The 18,125-nt window shown below is 36.1% G+C and overlaps 1 protein-coding gene across 1 annotated transcript in view; it reads left to right on the top strand.

Annotated features, from left to right (window-relative positions):
- Positions 1-18,125, top strand: part of LOC128866862 (phosphatidate phosphatase LPIN3) — a 96,726-nt gene continuing 78,601 nt past the window's right edge. The window contains exons 1-2 of the mRNA XM_054107881.1: positions 1-127; positions 199-764. The gene's annotated coding sequence lies outside the window, so the exon portion shown is untranslated. The remainder of the gene's footprint in view (positions 128-198; positions 765-18,125) is intronic.

Raw genomic sequence — 18,125 nt, 5'->3', positions numbered from 1 at the left:
GTTGCTTTCAGCAGTTTCAGATCGAAGTTATAACAGCTCGAGCGAAAGTTTAGCGTTCAATGGGAACATTTTCATATCTGAAAAATTTGGCTGTTTCATTATGGAGCTTTAAAAGAGTTCATTTACGGTGCGTGTAATGTGAAAAAAATTATTTAAAAAAAACTACTGCTAAAATATTCTTATTGCAAATATTCACAGAAATCAAATAGTCTGCTAATAGTATGACCGAAAAGTTACAAAGTGCTAATTGTGAAAAGTGTGTAAAAGCAGTAGGTAATAAAGTGTGAAGAAACGTCGCACTATTGTATCGAACAAGACCTGTCACTCAGTCGAGCTGATCCAATCCAGACTCCCCAGCTGGATTTGTGTGCATCCCAATATTGACATACATACATACGAGCATATACATGCATATGTGCAAGCATACATAGTTGCTTTCATATGTACGTACTTGTACCGTTCGTTCATCATATTCTGCAAAGAGAGGTGCACGGAAACTCCACTAATCGCTTGGAAACCGGCAGACATTCGCGCTACTTGCGTTTTACATACACCCATACACAAGGACGGTGCATATTGTAAGCGGAAAGTGTATGCATTTTTGTGTTAAAATCGAACACATAGTGAACATCGAGAATTTATAATAAACAAAGCAAACAAATTTAAAATCGGGGTGGTTCGATCTAACCAAAAGGCCTACACTAACCCTTTTCGAATAGGATTATAATCAGCTTGGAGTTTTAATATTTCCGATTTGACCTGCGGTAAGTCGCCTTTGCAATTTATCCTCTATTTCCTACGCCATTTTGCATATTTCATCACCTGTTTGTATGTATGTATTTCCTCTTCCTGACTGGCTTTCTATCGCACAAAAAAGCACATTTTCACACCTTAATGTAAATATGCCTTGCGTACTCAATTTGCTTTCGTACCTTTGCGATCTTTGATTTTTATGGATTTTTCTTAATTGGGGAAAAGAAATGAATTGCACACTTGCACAACTGAAAAATATGAATAAACAAGCGGTGAAAGGTGGTTGCTGTAAAAAATTTCCTTTGTATAAGCAGCTCTGTTTCTTTGAGATATCTTCATGGTTTTCTCCGATTAGTTACTGCTTTTAAATTTCTACTATAATTTAAACAGATACATCTATGTATTGTCAAAATGTTGTAAGTTCATACACATGCACGCAACCTATGTATCTAGTATCATGTTTTAAGTATCGAGTAAAATGTACGTATGGCTTATCAATACTATTTGGTTATTAGCTTAGTGTAATCTAAGGATTTTCATACATAGCTTCTTATTATTGGCAAATTTGTACGTTTTTATTTAATTATTTAAAATTATATTATGCAAATAATTTTCATTTATATTAAAGTCTCTATATAAGCTTTATTGACGTGCAAACCATTTCTATTCTTATTTTTATACCAATTCAATAGTGTGTGAAAAACTTGTCATCGTTGTGCAACGCCCGGCAACAGCAATAAAAGCCCATTCAACACGTTTTGGCCAAAAGGGTTGTATCCTTTGGTGCCGATACAATTTTATAATGTGAATGCTTATTTTTTCTTTCGATGAAATTGTAACGTTTTACTTACATATTTCGATTTTCTCTACAAAATTTTCGAATTTGTCGCATAAAGCTTTTCATTTATAGTTTTCGTATAGAACTTCCAAAACATTCATTCACATTTCACAGTCCTCATAACTGCTTGGAAAGCACTGTTGGTGGTTGACGACATTGATTTTCCTAAAACTGCTCAACTTTTTGCTCTGGTTTCAATGACTCATTGTTTCGTAGCCATATCGACCGTGGTCGTTAACGACGTATGAAAACCATGTGAAATTGCCGGTTGAGCGCTTTTATTCCGTAAAACAAATGTATTTCTAGTAATCCCCATTTTTGGGTGTTTTATGCACACGTACACATGTATGTATGTATGCTAGTACGTTTACTACATTTATTCAGCTGCTTACGATACTATAGACTTTGTAGTATACACGAATAGTGTAGTTGGGACTCCTGCATACATATATGCATATAAATCTTTGTATATATGTAGATTTGTCCCATACTATGCTAACATACGCCGTATATTAATCAAAAAAATCCTTTACCAATAGCATCCATTATAATAATGGCTGCTTGGTATGCCCAATTGACTGGGATCTAAACATTTTATTTATAATTCTATAATTCTTCTGTCGCATAAAACTGTAGGCCGCTTCATGTGTGGAACAGCATCAAAACGCATACCACAAATTGGAGGAGACCTCGTCCAAGCACCTAACAAGGGTTTACGCGCTAATTTTGTGCAAATACTACTGTGGGCAAAAAGTAAGGTGAATCTGGTGGTAAAATGAAAAATCTTTATTTATTCTTGTAAATCAATTTCATCCCCTTCAAAAAAATCCCCTCTCGATGAAATACACTTATGCCAACGATTTTTCCAATCCCCGAAACATGCCAAATAGTCCATTTCGTGGAATTTTTTGGCGAAATGATCTCGAAGAACGAGTGCAGTGTGAGACGGTGCATTATCGTGATGTAAAAACACGAGTTGTTGGCCCATAATTCTGGTCTTTTTAGACGAATTGTTTCACGTAAACGAAGCATAACGCTCAAATAATATTCCTTATTAACAGTTTGGCCAGGTGGAAGGAATTCATAGTGCACCACACCACGAAAATCGAAAAAAACTGTCATCGTGACCTCTATTTTTGAACGACTTTGACGTGCTCTTTTCGGTTTGGCCTCGCCTTTAGCACGATACGAGTATTCGCTTGATTGGTCGGTTGTTTCAGGGTCGTAAGCATAAATCTAAGTATCATCTCCCGCAATGATGCATTTGAGCTTGTCCTGATAGTCTGAAAGCATTGTTTCACACACATCAACGCGACGTCTTTTTTCCAAGAAATTGAGAGTTTTCGGTACCAAACGAGATTTGACTTTTCGTAGGCCCAAATGGTCTTTCAAAATGTTTTTCACAGATCCTTCTGATATTCCGATCATATCAGTAAGGTCTTTAACAGTCAACCGACGATTTTTGAACACTAACTCCTTCACTTTATTGACGTGTTGGTCATCTGTTGACGTCGATGGTCGTCCGGAGCGCTCCAAGTCATCAACACGTTCTCGACCCTCTTTGAAGTCTTTGTACCACTTATAAACATTTTTCTGTGACATGGTCGAATCACCAAATGCCTTCTGCAACATGCTAAACATTTCCGCAGCCGAAATTTCATTCCGCAAACAAAATTTGATGGCACTTCTCTGCTCAATCAAAACAGACAATGTAAAAATCGAAAAATGCACTCTTGGTCGTTTGGAAAACACAAGCGTAAATATATTACTGATAATGATATTCACATGGAAGTTGGCCCAGATGTTATTAACAGTGCTGCCAACTCATGAAAAAAATAACTAGAGCGAAATTTTAATCCCGCGAAGTTTGATAAATAAATTCACCTTACTTTTTGCCCACAGTATTATATTTAATATTTAAAAATAGTAATGCGTATTTTTGTGGCTAATTGATTTTTTTGAAAACTCCAAATATGATTATCTGCTACTAGTATGTAAAAAGCTTTGCCTATTTTAAAGAGAACTTACATAAACATAACCATTTAATCTAACAGAAATAGAGGCAAAACAGTCACACTTCTAATATGAAGTAAAATTAAATTTAATCCTTAAGACGACTTCCAATTGATATCGAAACGTCGACGAATAAATAGAAATGGTTTAAATAAAAAAATTGAAAACCACAATAGTTTGCAAAAGTTGTCCTCTTGCCGACTTTTTATCTGCTCCAGACTGGTATTGACGTGCAATGTACGCTTGCTGAATTAACTGTAAAGACGCATGTTTTTTATTTCGAAAAGCAAACTCCAAATTGTAACAAATATTCATTTTAAAAATTTCGGCTGGACATTGGGCGGCAAATTCTTCAAAATGTTAAGGGACTAGGGGTAGTCAGAATGTTAAAAATATTGGATTTTTTTTGCATTTTCCGAAAGTATAATATCTTAAAAATATTGTATGAACATTTGAAGTGAATCCGACAAATACTTTTCGAATTATTCAACAATGAACAAATTTATACAGATTTTTTTTTTTCAAAATTTCGATTATTTAAAAAATATTTTCTGAGGACGCCATATTGTTAATTTTGAAAAAAAAAACTTCGATCAGGCACAAGATTCTTCGTCTTCTCTTTTGGCGCGATAACTGCTTATGCGATTTTGGCCGAGTTTAACAAAGCGCGCCAGTCGTTTCTTTCTCGTACTAACCGGCGCCAATTGAATACTTTCAAAGCTGGAGCATTTGTATCCATACGGACGATATGATCCAGCGGCTAGGCTTTATTCGCTGCGCTATGTCTATGCCGTCGTAAAGCTCATACAGTTCATCGTTCCATCGCCTGCGATATTCCTCGTTGTCAACGTGCAAAGGTCCAAAAATCTTCCGCAGAATCTTTCTCTCAAACACTCCAAGCGTCGCTTCATCGGATGTTGTCATCGTCCAAGCTTCTGCGCCATACGTTAGGACGGGCATGATGAGAGTCTTGTAGAGTGTTAGTTTTGTTCGTCGAGAGCGGACTTTACTGCTCAGTTGCCTACTTAGTCCAAAGTAGCACTTGTTGGCAAGACAGATTCTACGTTGGATTTCAAGGCTGACATTGTTATCGGTGTTAATACTGGTTCTTAAATAAACAAAGTCTTTTACAACCTCGAAATTATAACTGTCAACAGTGACGTGCGTGCCGATACACGAGTGCACCGACTGTTTGTTTGAAGACAGGAGGTACTTCGTGATCTGTAACTGGTGATCACTGTAACTTAAAAACCACTTGGTAGATTTCAATAAAATTTATACTTCTCTTGAAAAACATAAAAAATTCGTGCCTGATCGAAGGATTTTTTTCAAAAATTTCGATTTTTTTTAAACAATTAATTTCGGTATTTTTCTCGAAAACCTGAAAAATATTTCCAATTAAATTCATATTGTTAATTAAAAAAAAAGCTTCGGTCAGGTACAAGATTATCTATTAATAAAACTAATTTCTCTTGACCGATTGATATAATATTAGATGAATCTCCAAAGGCTTCTAATGATCACCGCAAGGGCCTTCTGGAGAAATCGGCTCCATACAAACAGCGATAACTTTTACAATTACTAATTTTTTTTGAAAGTTTGCTAAAGTCAAATCGAAACATGATGATTTTTGCAAAATAAAGCAATTGACTAGCAAAAAAAAATTATTGAAAATCATAATTTTTTCGGACCTCTGACTACCCCTAACCCCTTAAAATGAATAAAATGAATGAATACCCAACACGCGGAAGGACTTCTTTAGCTAACACACCATTTCGTTTAGAGGCATAACAGTGAGAAATTTCCTAGTTAAAATTCCTCCTAGAAGCCTCAACGAAGATACCAGCTATGCGCGAAACAGAATAAACGCAGTGAAACTGTGTGCGAATGTAAGAAATGTCCTGTTGAACTGCACATTCCTGATTGTTTTGAAATATAGCACATTGTGCAAAATTATTAATAAAATTCTTTAAAATATTATTTTTATTTTTTATTCACTCAAATATTGTGACTATTGCGTTTATTAAACACACTCTGCTAAAAACTATGATAAAAATTAGTCCAAGCAAGAGTTCGTTATAAATTAGTTTACAGGATAGTCACCGGCTTTTGGAAATTAATTTCCAGCGCAAGAAGCCAAGTCAGGATGACGTTTGGGTACTATTGAAATCTGATAGGTCGATGTCAGGATTCCTGAAATAGTAGCTATAACTTCGGCCACTTTGACTTTGAGTATTTGGGAAATGCTTTATGTTGTTACGATAAGGGAAGACTCGATCTCATCAACCGCCACAAGTGACGTTATTCACGGGACTAGAAGATGTGTTTGCCTATCGATGAATATCGTTTTACGTATGTCGAGAGTCTGTCAAGACAAGATAATTTAGATATTGAGGTACGTATTCCTGAATTTTGCCGTTAAGCTCAAGTATATGCATGTCCTCTAATGAGTGCGAAAGGCTGCTCCTATTGGCTTACAGTACATTCTTTCCGACGAGCATAAAGACTCCCTCTATGAAGGTGGCGCTCAGGCAACGGGATAAGACACCCGTGGTGGTCCTTATTGCTGTGTTTTGACAGGTCCGTAGTTTGGTTTAGAAACTGTCTCCGCGTGCAAACACAGAACGATTTGAATTTGTTGTTGTAACAGCATGCAGTGGCAGCGCTTGGTTCAATTCGCTCTGACAGTGTTGTTGTTATAATTGCATAGATTTACCCATTCATTTTTGCATATTGCTACTGCATTGAGCCCTTTACATAAATACAGGTCGGCCATACATACATAAATACAGGTCGCTCTGGCGACGAAGAACCAATAGTAGTTCAATCTAGTAGATTTAGAGAAAGGTATTTTCGCAATATTAACAAAAAAAAGCTCAAACTTTAATAGTATAAATTACAATTTATAAACTCAAACTAACGGGAATCTTTTTAAGTTTCTAATTTTATTAACTGCCGTACCATATGAATACTCAACAAATTAACATACATATTTTTTTACTCCAAAACCGAAAGCTTTTACTGCAGATGCTCAATTAACAAGAATTTGATGCGTTCATTAACAATAAAAAACGACAGAGCACACACAGATTTGCCGCTACTTTTTCTTTTCGATAAAAGAGGAAAATCACAAACAACAAACTAGCTGCTTTTACCGCTTATTGTATTTCTGACAGTCCGTCTGAACGCCTATTTGTGTATTTTTCTGCTGTTCGCATTAAATTTATCGCCTGCACGTGTTAAAATATGTATGTGCGTATGTTTGTATGTACGTACGTCCATTTGCAGTAGACATTCAACAACAATAGTCAGTTTTAACCTGGGCTCACAATAATTGGGCCATAGACGCGCGCTTTCAATGTTAGTATCTATCTAACCAGAAATAGCCAGCACGAAATGCCAGATATTAACACGAATTTCAACCTAATTTTAACACGGACAGACGTAACGGCTCATTTTGGACGTGCGCGGCTGAAAGTGATCTGAACACTGTTCGCAATTAGTTTGTCTACAGCTGTACTGGCAGTGTTATGAAATTTCCACAATATACGCAATATTGTCTGTATGTATTTAAATATGTAGTTGTGTAGCAAAGGGAATGTTGCTTCGGGTGGTGTGGTGGTGCAAATTTTAATGTTAATGCTAATAATTTTCAAGTACATTAAAAAGTTAGTGCTGCGTGAAGTCAGCCGCTTTTGTTGTTATAAAATTTTGTTTCTTTTTCAACTTTAATTCTTAATTTATGCACCCAATTTTTTCTTCATTTTACAAACTAAAAACAAAAAAGCGAACTCTTTCACATTTACTTATTGTTGTGTTTTTTTGTTTGACGCCGTGAAGTGTAAGTTAAAAATGTTGCCCTATTGTAGTAGACACGAAAAAACCGAATAAACTGTTGCGAATTCAGCAAGAATTCAATATCAAAATTTGCCTCGAGTTTTTAGCTGAGTTGTCTGCTCAAAATTACTACTACACACGCACACTCTGTCGGAAAAGTACCTGGAATGGCTCATTTAAAAAGCGCGCTTAAATGGCCTTTCAAGATCTACATCTTGAATTTGTGCTAAAAATGGAGAGGCGTACAGTTTCATGCCCCATCCGAAAGACGTGTGGTTTTAATGAGAAAATTTGCTTTGCGAAATGCTGCTGAATTGAGTTCCCTGGGGCAGGTTTAAATCCGCGTCGTTCTGATAACGTAGATCCGACTATTTGGTGGTGCTTTACAAAAGGCACCAAAGCTGAAATCAACTTGCTTGTAAAATTTGAAAGAAAATCCTGAATTTCAGCGGTAAAGCTCATTTTTTGCTGCATGGCTTTCTTACCCCACATCTACACCTTCTACTAAATGTGCTAACAACTGTAAAATTTCTATTCTAACTTTCTCCCGTTTCCTCATGTGGGCACCTTACTGGCTTAGCATTTCATTTTGAAAATGGCATCAAACAATTCGGATCCCAGTATTTGCGCATGTAAACGACGCGGTAAAATGAAAATTGATTTGTCAAACTATGAGATGACAGCCGGCCAAGGACTGTCACTTCAGCAGCAGTCCCCGTATATACATGGGGAATGTTTATGCTGCTATAACAACAACAGTGATGACAGGAAATTCGGTAAAGCCTAGACAGACAGTGGCGTTAATCGGGATTAATTCTCATTATTTAAGCGGATAAGAGGAATTTTTGATGCAACATTGCCGAAAAATTACAGTTAATATTTATTATGAATGAAATACATATAATGAAACTTTTAAAGAGAGGAACAAGAAAGAGTGGAATGCATGCTAGTTTGCACTAGCACGTTCGAAATTACTTTAATTGTTTTGATATTTTAGAGCAGTTTGGGAAATTGTTATTTAAGATTTTTTTCTTATAAATATTTCTTAGTATCAGGGCAACTAATATCCGTATTTGTTGCCCGCGGCCCGTTTTTTACTAACAAAACTATCGAATAAGGAAATCAGCTATGTTCAGTAATCCGCGTAACAACCGTCTGTCACACTAAAATATTAATAAGAATTAACTGCGTCGGTAATCCCGATCAGCGCCGCCATTAATAAAATCTATGGGGTAAATAAGCAAAGTTTGTTTTGTTGGACGGCAACCACTGTACTTGAAGAGACAACAACAGACCTCATTCCATTCACCAAGTGTCAAATGTCAGCTGATCAAACTATTGATCTATTGCAGGGGAGGTTCGGTTATCGTAAGGTGCGTTTCATAATCATAAGACACCCTTAAGTGTTCAAAGTATTTTAATCTATAAGTTTTAGAGGAAAATAAAAATTTTACACCCCGACTAAAGTAACAAAAGTTATCTGTTTCATTACATAATTTAGAACTTGTGCTAATACCTAAAAAATGCTTAGCAAAAACGTATTTCCAGGCGTTTCAAAATGATAAGACACTGTTTAATTAAAGTGATCGTTCAACAAAAGTATACTTTTCTCGAATTTTTTTTTCTGCTGTCTAGAATATTTTAGTATTCTATGGAAGCACCATTTGCTTTAGCGACACAAAATAACCTTTTTTGCATCGATTCTGCCAACTTTTTAAGTAAATTTACATCTAGAGAAGCCCATTCTGCCTTAATCGCCGCTTTAAGCTCGTTGGTGTTGTCAAATTGGCGATTGTTGGCGCAAACTGTTCTGACTAATATACCCCAAATGTTTTGTATTGGGTTTAGATCCGGAGAAGACTCCGTTTCTTTCATAGTTTCTATGGAACAATCGGTCAAATACTGCCTTGTTTCTCTGCTTACGTGGATTCGGGCGTTGTCTTGCTGAAAACCGAAGGGCACTTCCTGACTATCCTGAATAAAAGGAGATTATTTTCCAAAATGGTTTTGTAGTCTCCACTATCCATTTTCGATGATATAAACTGTACTATATATGAAGAATTGCTTTCGATGTAAATGCATTCCAAACCATAACAGAACCTCCACCGAAGTTGCGCTTGGAAATTAATAAAAAAAAAACCATCGGGTCCATCAAGGTTCCATTTTTTCATCCAAAAATATAACCTTTTTAAAAAATAATATGAAATTGGGCAACATTCAAAATATTCCAAATATCTTACTGTGTTCCAGTTGGTGTCTAGGTGTTTTTCTGCAAACTGAAGACGCGCCAGCTTGTGCCGTGGCAAAAGAAGGGGTCCTTTTCTTATTTTTGATAATTTTAAATGATTGCGTCTGTAAAGTGCGCCAAACTGTTGTTTTTGATACCTTATTTTGAACAACAGCGGCCAAGTTGGCGCAAGACTTAGTCGAGTTAGAAGGATTTCTTATGATTGCTCGCTGTTCTCGACTTCATAGTGACAATTTTGTTCCAACTGGCTTCAAAATGTTGTAATTCTCAGGACTCCGTAAAAAATTCTGGATAACACGACGACTTCAGTTTTTTTGCAATTAATTTGATTGACAAGCCTGAATCTTTGTAGGCCAATAATCTTCTACGCTCCTCTTGTCATAATATTGAACCCCTCGGCATTTTAGGTTACATTGAATAAAATTATAATTAAAGGCATCCAAAACAAGAATCAACACCTTCTTTTTCTTCAGAAGCTTATTTTCGACTAGTGTCTTTACATTGTAAAGCGAAAAAAAGAAAAGGCCAGTAAAAGTGCAGCTTCTTGGAAAAATATAACTGTTTTACAAAATAGAGAGAACTGTCGCACAAGAAACAATTGTTGGAAGTTTTAAGTCTATAACTGTTAAAATGACGCCAAATAAAAGCTACTCCGGAAAGTAAAAGCGAGGTTATGATAGTTCAAAAATTGTATACCAAAGGTGTCTTATGATTATGAAACGCACATTACAATTTCGAAAAATAGTTTTGTCGAGTGCCACTTCGCTTTTTACGGTCTAGCCATTTTTTTCATTTAAACAAATTGGGAACGTACTTTGTATGGAAGAAAATGCATGACACTGGCAGCAAGAAAAATTATCAAAAACCAGCGGCATTTTGTCGCCAATTGCAACTTGCACTTTATTAATTTCAAACTGTCTGCATATATAACTAAAAACAAAATAAATAAAAAATAAACATATATGCACATTTGGCCGGGTCGATTTGTGGGGAGGCAAAAAAATCGCCCATTGCTCTGTGAAAATCATATTCTAGGGATCAAATTAAGAAACTTTGCCGAAGGAACCATACCTCTAAAACGAATTCTGATGCCCCCCAATTTGGGTCGAACTTTTTATTTTCTTTTCTCATGTAAAGGCCAAAAATGGTGATATTTTGAAATGATTGTATGGGGAACCCCCCAGGGGAGTTCCAGGGGGTGTGCCTCTGGCATGGGTGGATCGGCCGTCCAAAGTTAGTGGGGGTCGGTCATACATTTGGACTCGATTGGAGCACTCTAAATGGGTCAAAGTGGGATTTTTCGTTCGACCCAAATTGGGGGACATCAGAATTCGTTTTAGAGGTATGGTTCCTTCGGCAAAGTTTCTTATTTTGATCCCTAGAATATGATTTTCACAGAGCAATGAGCGATTTTTAAATCGACCCGCCCTAATGTACATATATAATACATATAACTTATAAAATATACAACTGCATACCAAAAATGTGCTAAAAATTCTGATTGAATTTTCGGTGAAAATTTGGGCAAAATGTCGCTCACCTCTTTTATTGTCCATGAATGTGTATTACACAATGATTCCGCACAATGTCCATTTGCTCATATTTTTTCTCTACCTACACTCAATTCTTGTGCAATATACTCGTATAGTAATCGCATGCATAGGCAATAGGCACCTCATATTACCACTTGCTGTGACATCAATTCATTTACTCTGCATTCTCTGTGCGAGTACTCATATTTTGCTGGACTAACGGAAGTCATACAATTACTTTAATGCTGCCTAGCGTGACAACAACTCACACAACTGACACCTGACTGCCACAACAGAGCACCATTGACAGCGCCTCTCGGAAATATGTTTAAAAATTATGTTGTATTTTAAATGCTATCGACCTGCATACTATGCATATATGTATACATACGTATATATGTACAATAATTAAAATACTGCAATATGTTCTATACATACACATTCTGTATTATATATATTCATATATTTCTTTATTTAATAATAACATAAAATGCGACGTCATGACTATCCGAAAATGGGGGCATACTCGTATGTATGTACCTACTCATATATGCATATCGCATAGGTTATTATTTGCACGTTTCTTTCATATATTGACTGAACTTTTAGGAAGAAAAATCGACGAAAATTAATTAAACTTTAACAAATTGTTGTAAAACTATTAAATTATTATTTTAACTCACCGTCGCTACTATTATTTGTTCGGTAGATGGCCGTAGTGATCGTAAAGTTAAAATTTATGCTCGTTTTCAAGGTGACATTTCACACTAAAAAAACCTTTGCTGTTTTTTGTTGTTCCATTCAGTTGTGATTTACATGTCGTTAGGTTAATAAAGGTTTGGCAGCCGCATCGCACATAGAGAAAACGATGCAACTTAGACCATGAAATGGGTCCGTTATGAGCCGCGGGGGCTGGGCTACATTTCCCTTTCCATATTGAACCATCCTGAGCTTTTGGCAAAGCGTAAAAGGTTGTTGATACCTAAAGTGTATAGATTATCTATATTTGTTAAGAAGTAGGATGTTGCTGTTGTTGTAGCAGCATAAACATTCCCCTTACTTACATACGGGGAATGCTGCTGGAGTCACAGTCCTTGGCCGAATATAAATCCGGCTAGTTTCGGTAACGTAGAACCGATTGTCGTGGAAACGTAGGTAAGAAGTAGGATCTTAGATATCGGTTCCTGTTTCTGGCTAGAGCTGAGCATGTGCAAAAAAAGCTGTTGAATTGTTTCCAACTCCTCCTCATTTCTACAGGTACGACAGAAATCATGCGTGTAAACGCCTAATCTCCTTGCATGTCCTAATTTGAAGTCTACTCAATTTTATAATACTCTTGGACAGACTTTAGCCTTGGCCATGTTTGCCTAGCAATTTCACAGGTATTGACGCCAATCCATCTTTTATTAGTGCGTCCTTAATAAGAAGCTCACAAATTGCGAGAGGTACCCGCATAAAATTATAGGTACCTTCTCTTACAAGTTGGTCAGCCCTACAGTTCCCTGTATATCTCTGTGGCCTGGAACCCAGCATAAGATGATACGATATCGTTTGGCCATCTCATTAAGAGGTTGGCGACAACGTAAGACACTCCTTGATGTTATTTGGAATGCATCCAGGGTCCGTAGGGCAGCTTGGCTGTTTGATAGAATGCAGATATCTGTTGATGATATTCTGTTTATCTCTAACAATGAGTATCTAATCATGAATAGCATTTATTTTCTCTTCGCAATATAACCCTGATCCTACACCGGTATCCATTTTAGATCTTAACGGGTGTGCTGGGTGTTGGATCTTCTTCAAACCATTCCAGTCTAGAAGAGATTTTCATTAGGAAATTCATTTCGAAGCAGAGAATCAGAATCATGTTTTATTTTAAGTATATGAGTATACAGAAAATAGCAGGAAAAAAGAACAGCACTGCATCAAGGCCATCAGCTGGTTTTACAATAAACTAGGATTAATTACAATATTTGCTAGTCTTATATTTAAAATAAAGAATTTATGTGTAATACAAGTAAATAAAATATGTCTAAGCATAGGTATTAAATTAAATGAGCTATGTTACACAGAACAGGAAAGTAAGATATAGTATTTACATTTGATAATGTTATATTAACTAGAAGTTGTGAAGGGAGAGCTGGTATTGGTAAACTGGGTGTATTCGTTGAGGATATGCTTTACTGATGTTCTAGATGACCCACAAAAACAGCAGGATGCATCTGCAGAGTTTAACAAGTTACTGTGAATGATCTCAAAGCAGAGAACGGGAGGGTGATAGTCACAATCACTGGGTATATCCGTATAGGAGTCTAAGATGGTTGAATGTCCATGTGTGACAGTCTTCCATTGTGAGCTCGCTCTGAGCCTTAAAACGGAACAGGCCGCTGAGTATTTGCAGAATAGACCTAGGGGTGGCAGGTCGTTGGCAATAGAAATCAACAAAGAGAAAATTCGGTACCTTTTTTCAATTTTTCTTTGTTAAAGACGAAAATGCAAACTAGGCCGCTGAAATTGTGAATGGTGTTTATGGTGCCGATATTGTAACAGCTAATTGCAATTTGCGTGAAATTTTGGTCCCGTCGATTCCGTTCAGGCATTTCTGATTTTAAAGAAAATAATGTAAAAAAAGTCGATAAAATCACGGAAATAATCAAGTTGACCGGCATGTTAGTAGTTGTAACATCGCCCAGGAGCTAAAGATCGTCCATAAACAGTTTTAAACCATTTCCGCAAACATTTTACGCAAAAATAATGGATTTATTTTCCTCAAACTAATATTTTGGTGAAGAGCAGTAAAAATCGGGTCCCATTAGCAATTAATACTACACAACTTCACACTTATACTTTGAAAAATACGCGCAGTTGAAAATATCACAGGTCATTATGACCCAGTCTAACATAACGCCGGGTTAAAGTCATTAATAATAGCGATACTTCACTCAATTTGAATATAGCTTTTGTTATCGTTTAACTACAATAAAAAATGCAAAAGTTACTATTTAAAGAAGGAAGTCTGGTATATTAAGCAATAAAGTTGAGGCACAGTTTTGGTGTAGTAAAATTATTGTTTATTTAAAATTTTTCAGTTAGTCTCTTCCTGACCTCCTAAAAAATAAGTACAAATTTGCTTCGCCTATATGTAAATTTTTTCATTAAAATGCTCTGAGTAACAGTTTTAGTTGCAAATAAAAATATTTGAAATGTTTACTCTCTTCACGGGTGCTTCGCGCTGGAGCTAACATTAGTATATATTATGCTGATTGACATTTATGACGACCTCTTCGCAACGATTTTCTCGGTCTCTCATTATGTTGGTTACTATACAGCCAATGCAATCGCCCGAAAATTTGCACAAACTATGTCGTCTTAACCAGTTTTCCTATTTTCGCTTCCGAGTTTCGCTTTTGTTTTACCAGTTTGTGTGATTTCTTTTTAAACACCATTTACAGGGTGTTTCCCGGCGTTCGCCCCACGTCCGCTAGTCTATTATTTGTCAAACGCCATGGTGGACAAAATGCACTATATACATACATACATACATGTATACATGTGTATATATGTATGTACGTGGAAAGCAATCGCACACGCCAGGTTCGTTGAACGAAAACGTGAAATTCATTCAGCGGCAACATTAGCATCTGCAACAGAGTCGGTCGCCACCAGTTTAACGGCATGCCAAACAAGCCGTGTTTGTACGGCAGAAATGTGTGTTGGCGTCGTCGTCGCCATGCCAACACCAGCACTCTCCGCTTTTTTACTGGGAAGTTTTTTGTATTCAAAATCACGTTTCGTCATTGTGAATCATTTGCCGCCATGCCAAAGCAAGTGGAGCCATCAGAGGCTATCCAATTACTGTATGAGTGTATCTTCGCATAGCGTCCAACCATGCGACCAACCGATGGACGAGCAGAACAGGCTTACCAATGCATTGCAGAAATCATAAATAAATATCAGCAAAAGTTGTTTGTGGCTATGCTCGTTATGCAGAAAAATGTGAAGCTGCTTATTTTGAATAGATTTTTTAACATTTACTTATTTCTCATTTTCCAATGAACCTACGGCAATGCTTATGATTTTATTTTTTTTGTCTTGACTGAATCAATTGGCTGTGAACCATTGGTGGCTGGTGCAATATCTGCTATTACTGTTTTTAAGATATTTGTTTATATATTTTGTGTGTGTGTTTGCGCATACAACCAATATTATTTGTCTACTCTTAACTGTTATTCACTGCATCGGTCTTCGAGACTTAAATTGCTCGTTAGTTGCAGCGATGACTAATATAAAAATGAGGGCGAAAAGGGTAAAGGTAGTATCAGACTACAAAAACAAAATTAATTTAAAAATTTATTTTTTATACATTTACCTAGGTATCAATTTTTGTTTACTGCTGGTCCATGAAATCATTTATTTTCCAATAATCCGAATTTTATCCGCTATTTTTTACACGCATATGTATTTATGTAATATATGTATATACGTACATATATATAATTGGCGCTTGCACCACTTTTGTTGGGTGTTTGGCTGAGCTTCTCCTGCTGCCTGTGTTATGCGTCTTGTTGGTTTCCCATAAATGGAGGGGCCCACAGTTTTATGCCGTCTGCGAACCGCAAATAGTTTTTTATGAGCAGCAGCCGAGGGACGACCGCCATTAGAAAAAACTTTTTCTACCATTTGATTTCTCATGCCCGGGGAGGGTATTATCGAACGTGGGCAACACCGAATGGCAGCCACGTACCAACCCATTCGGCTACGGCGACTGAGCACTCTTAAAAAAAAATAAGGACTCACAGCTTATTTGATGCAGCCAAACAAAATAATTAAAATATCAAATATAGATATTTTATGGTATTTCCATTACAGAAAAAATCTAATATTTTTTTATTGTTAAATGACATGTTTTATTTAATAACTAAAAATAAGAAAAAATGTTTATTCATAAGAAAGATATGGCAAGTTAAAATAATTCAGTTATAGTTTTGAGGTCACAGCTTAAATGATGCACTAAATTCAAAAAACATAAACACATTAATAATTCGATTTCATGATTACGGCTAATACTTAGAGGGTATTCCTTTTGATTCAGAACAGCTTTGAATCGGGAATTCATAGATTCTACAAGATTTGCTGTATAATCGGAACTAATTTGAACCCATTCTTCTTGTAGTGCCCGTTTCAGATGCTTCTGGTATTAGAAATATTGTGGTTTCTTATTTTATTTTCCAGCACTGACCACAAGTTCTCAATAACGTTGAAATCTGGACTATGTGTAGGGGTCTGTACTACATGTGGGCAGTTCCAGATAAGCCAAGTTTTTACAATACCAGACGTATACTTGAGATCGTTGTCTTAGTAGAAGCTAAACGAATCCCTAATGCCCATTTTATCCACACTTTGTACTAAATCATCTTCAAGCAGATCCAGATACATCTCTTTATTCATGTTTCCTTCGATAAATGTTAAATTTCCGTCGCCTGTATAGGGCATGCAACCCCATACCATCACACTGCTCCGCCGTGTTTAACTGTAGAGCGCAAATTGCATGGTTGAAGCGCGATGTTTGGTTTTCTAGAAACGCAGGACTTCCCATCAGATCTGAAAAGGTTAAATTTGCTTTTATCCACAAAAACAACGGACTTCCAGAACGAAATGTCTTTGTTCGAATGTTGTCTGCAAAACTCTATTCTTTGTGTTCTATAACGAGCATTAATCAACGGCTTATTTCGGGCAGTCCTTCCATGAAAATTTTCTTCACGCAGTACTCTACGAACAGTTTCAGGGTTACAGATCTTGCCTAGGTATTTTTGGACTTCGTTCGTTAATTTTTGAGCGCTTAAATCGTTTTTTTTTTACTTCGCGAACAGTCCACCTCTTATCTGCATCATTAAAAATTTTATTTAGCGCAGATCTGCCCTTATCTTCTATCTTGTTTTCGTGGCGAAAGCTTTCTATAATGTGCTGGACAGTTGAGTACCTGATAGCAACAATTTCTGCAATTTTTCGTTGGTTTTTGCCCTCTCTATAATGACGAATAACGTCTTCCTTTTTTTCAAGTGAGGTCCGTTTGCCCATTTTAAAAAATTTAAAATATTAAAAATTTAAATTTAATTTCTTTACAAAAATTTTTTGAGAATGACTTAAGACGCTAAGCTAAATAGAAAAAATACATTTCACCGTTATTGAATATAATACACTGCATAATTCACGCTGAGAACATTTTTTGATGAGAAAAATATTTGTTTCTATATTTTTTCAGCAAGCTTTGTTTTTGTTATTGTTCTTTCTGCAGTGGTAAACAGTACATACATACATATCTCATTACAAGTCGTATACATTTTTTTTATAAAATTTAATAAACATCGAGTTATTTTATTTTTTGTAAAAAAGTATTACCTGTATCAAATAAGCTGTGAGTCACTGTAGTCTTCGCGAGGAATTTTTTTTTAACCTAAACTGCTTTTCTCAGCATTTACCGATGCTTTTTCTGCCTTCGATGGCTTAGTTCCTGTGGCTGCTCACGACCGATTTAAACGGAATACTGGGGAAATGATGAACAAATTTGCCGCCAGAATCTAGCCGCCTTATGTTTGATTTTAGATTTAGCTTAAATAAAACTAATTTATGTTTCATTCTCCGAGGATTTATCAAAATGGGCTTATCAATATGACGAAATATTTGAACCAAGTACATTTGGGTTAGATATTCGTACAGTGCTACTAAAGTACATACATACACATGTATGTATGTACATATGTACATAGCAGCCGTAATTCCATATTCAGACATGCCCCTTAATTGAGGCAATTAAGTTTCAAATTGAGGTATCGATTTTGATTTTCATACTGAAAATGTTTTGATTTTGTTAGTGAGAGAAACTTAATTTGAAAAGAAGCTTTGC

The sequence above is a fragment of the Anastrepha ludens genome, chromosome 6 (assembly GCF_028408465.1).
Source record: "Anastrepha ludens isolate Willacy chromosome 6, idAnaLude1.1, whole genome shotgun sequence".
NCBI lineage: Eukaryota > Metazoa > Arthropoda > Insecta > Diptera > Tephritidae > Anastrepha > Anastrepha ludens.
Note: the sequence above shows the minus strand (reverse complement) of the source record. Positions and strands in the feature narration are given on the sequence as shown.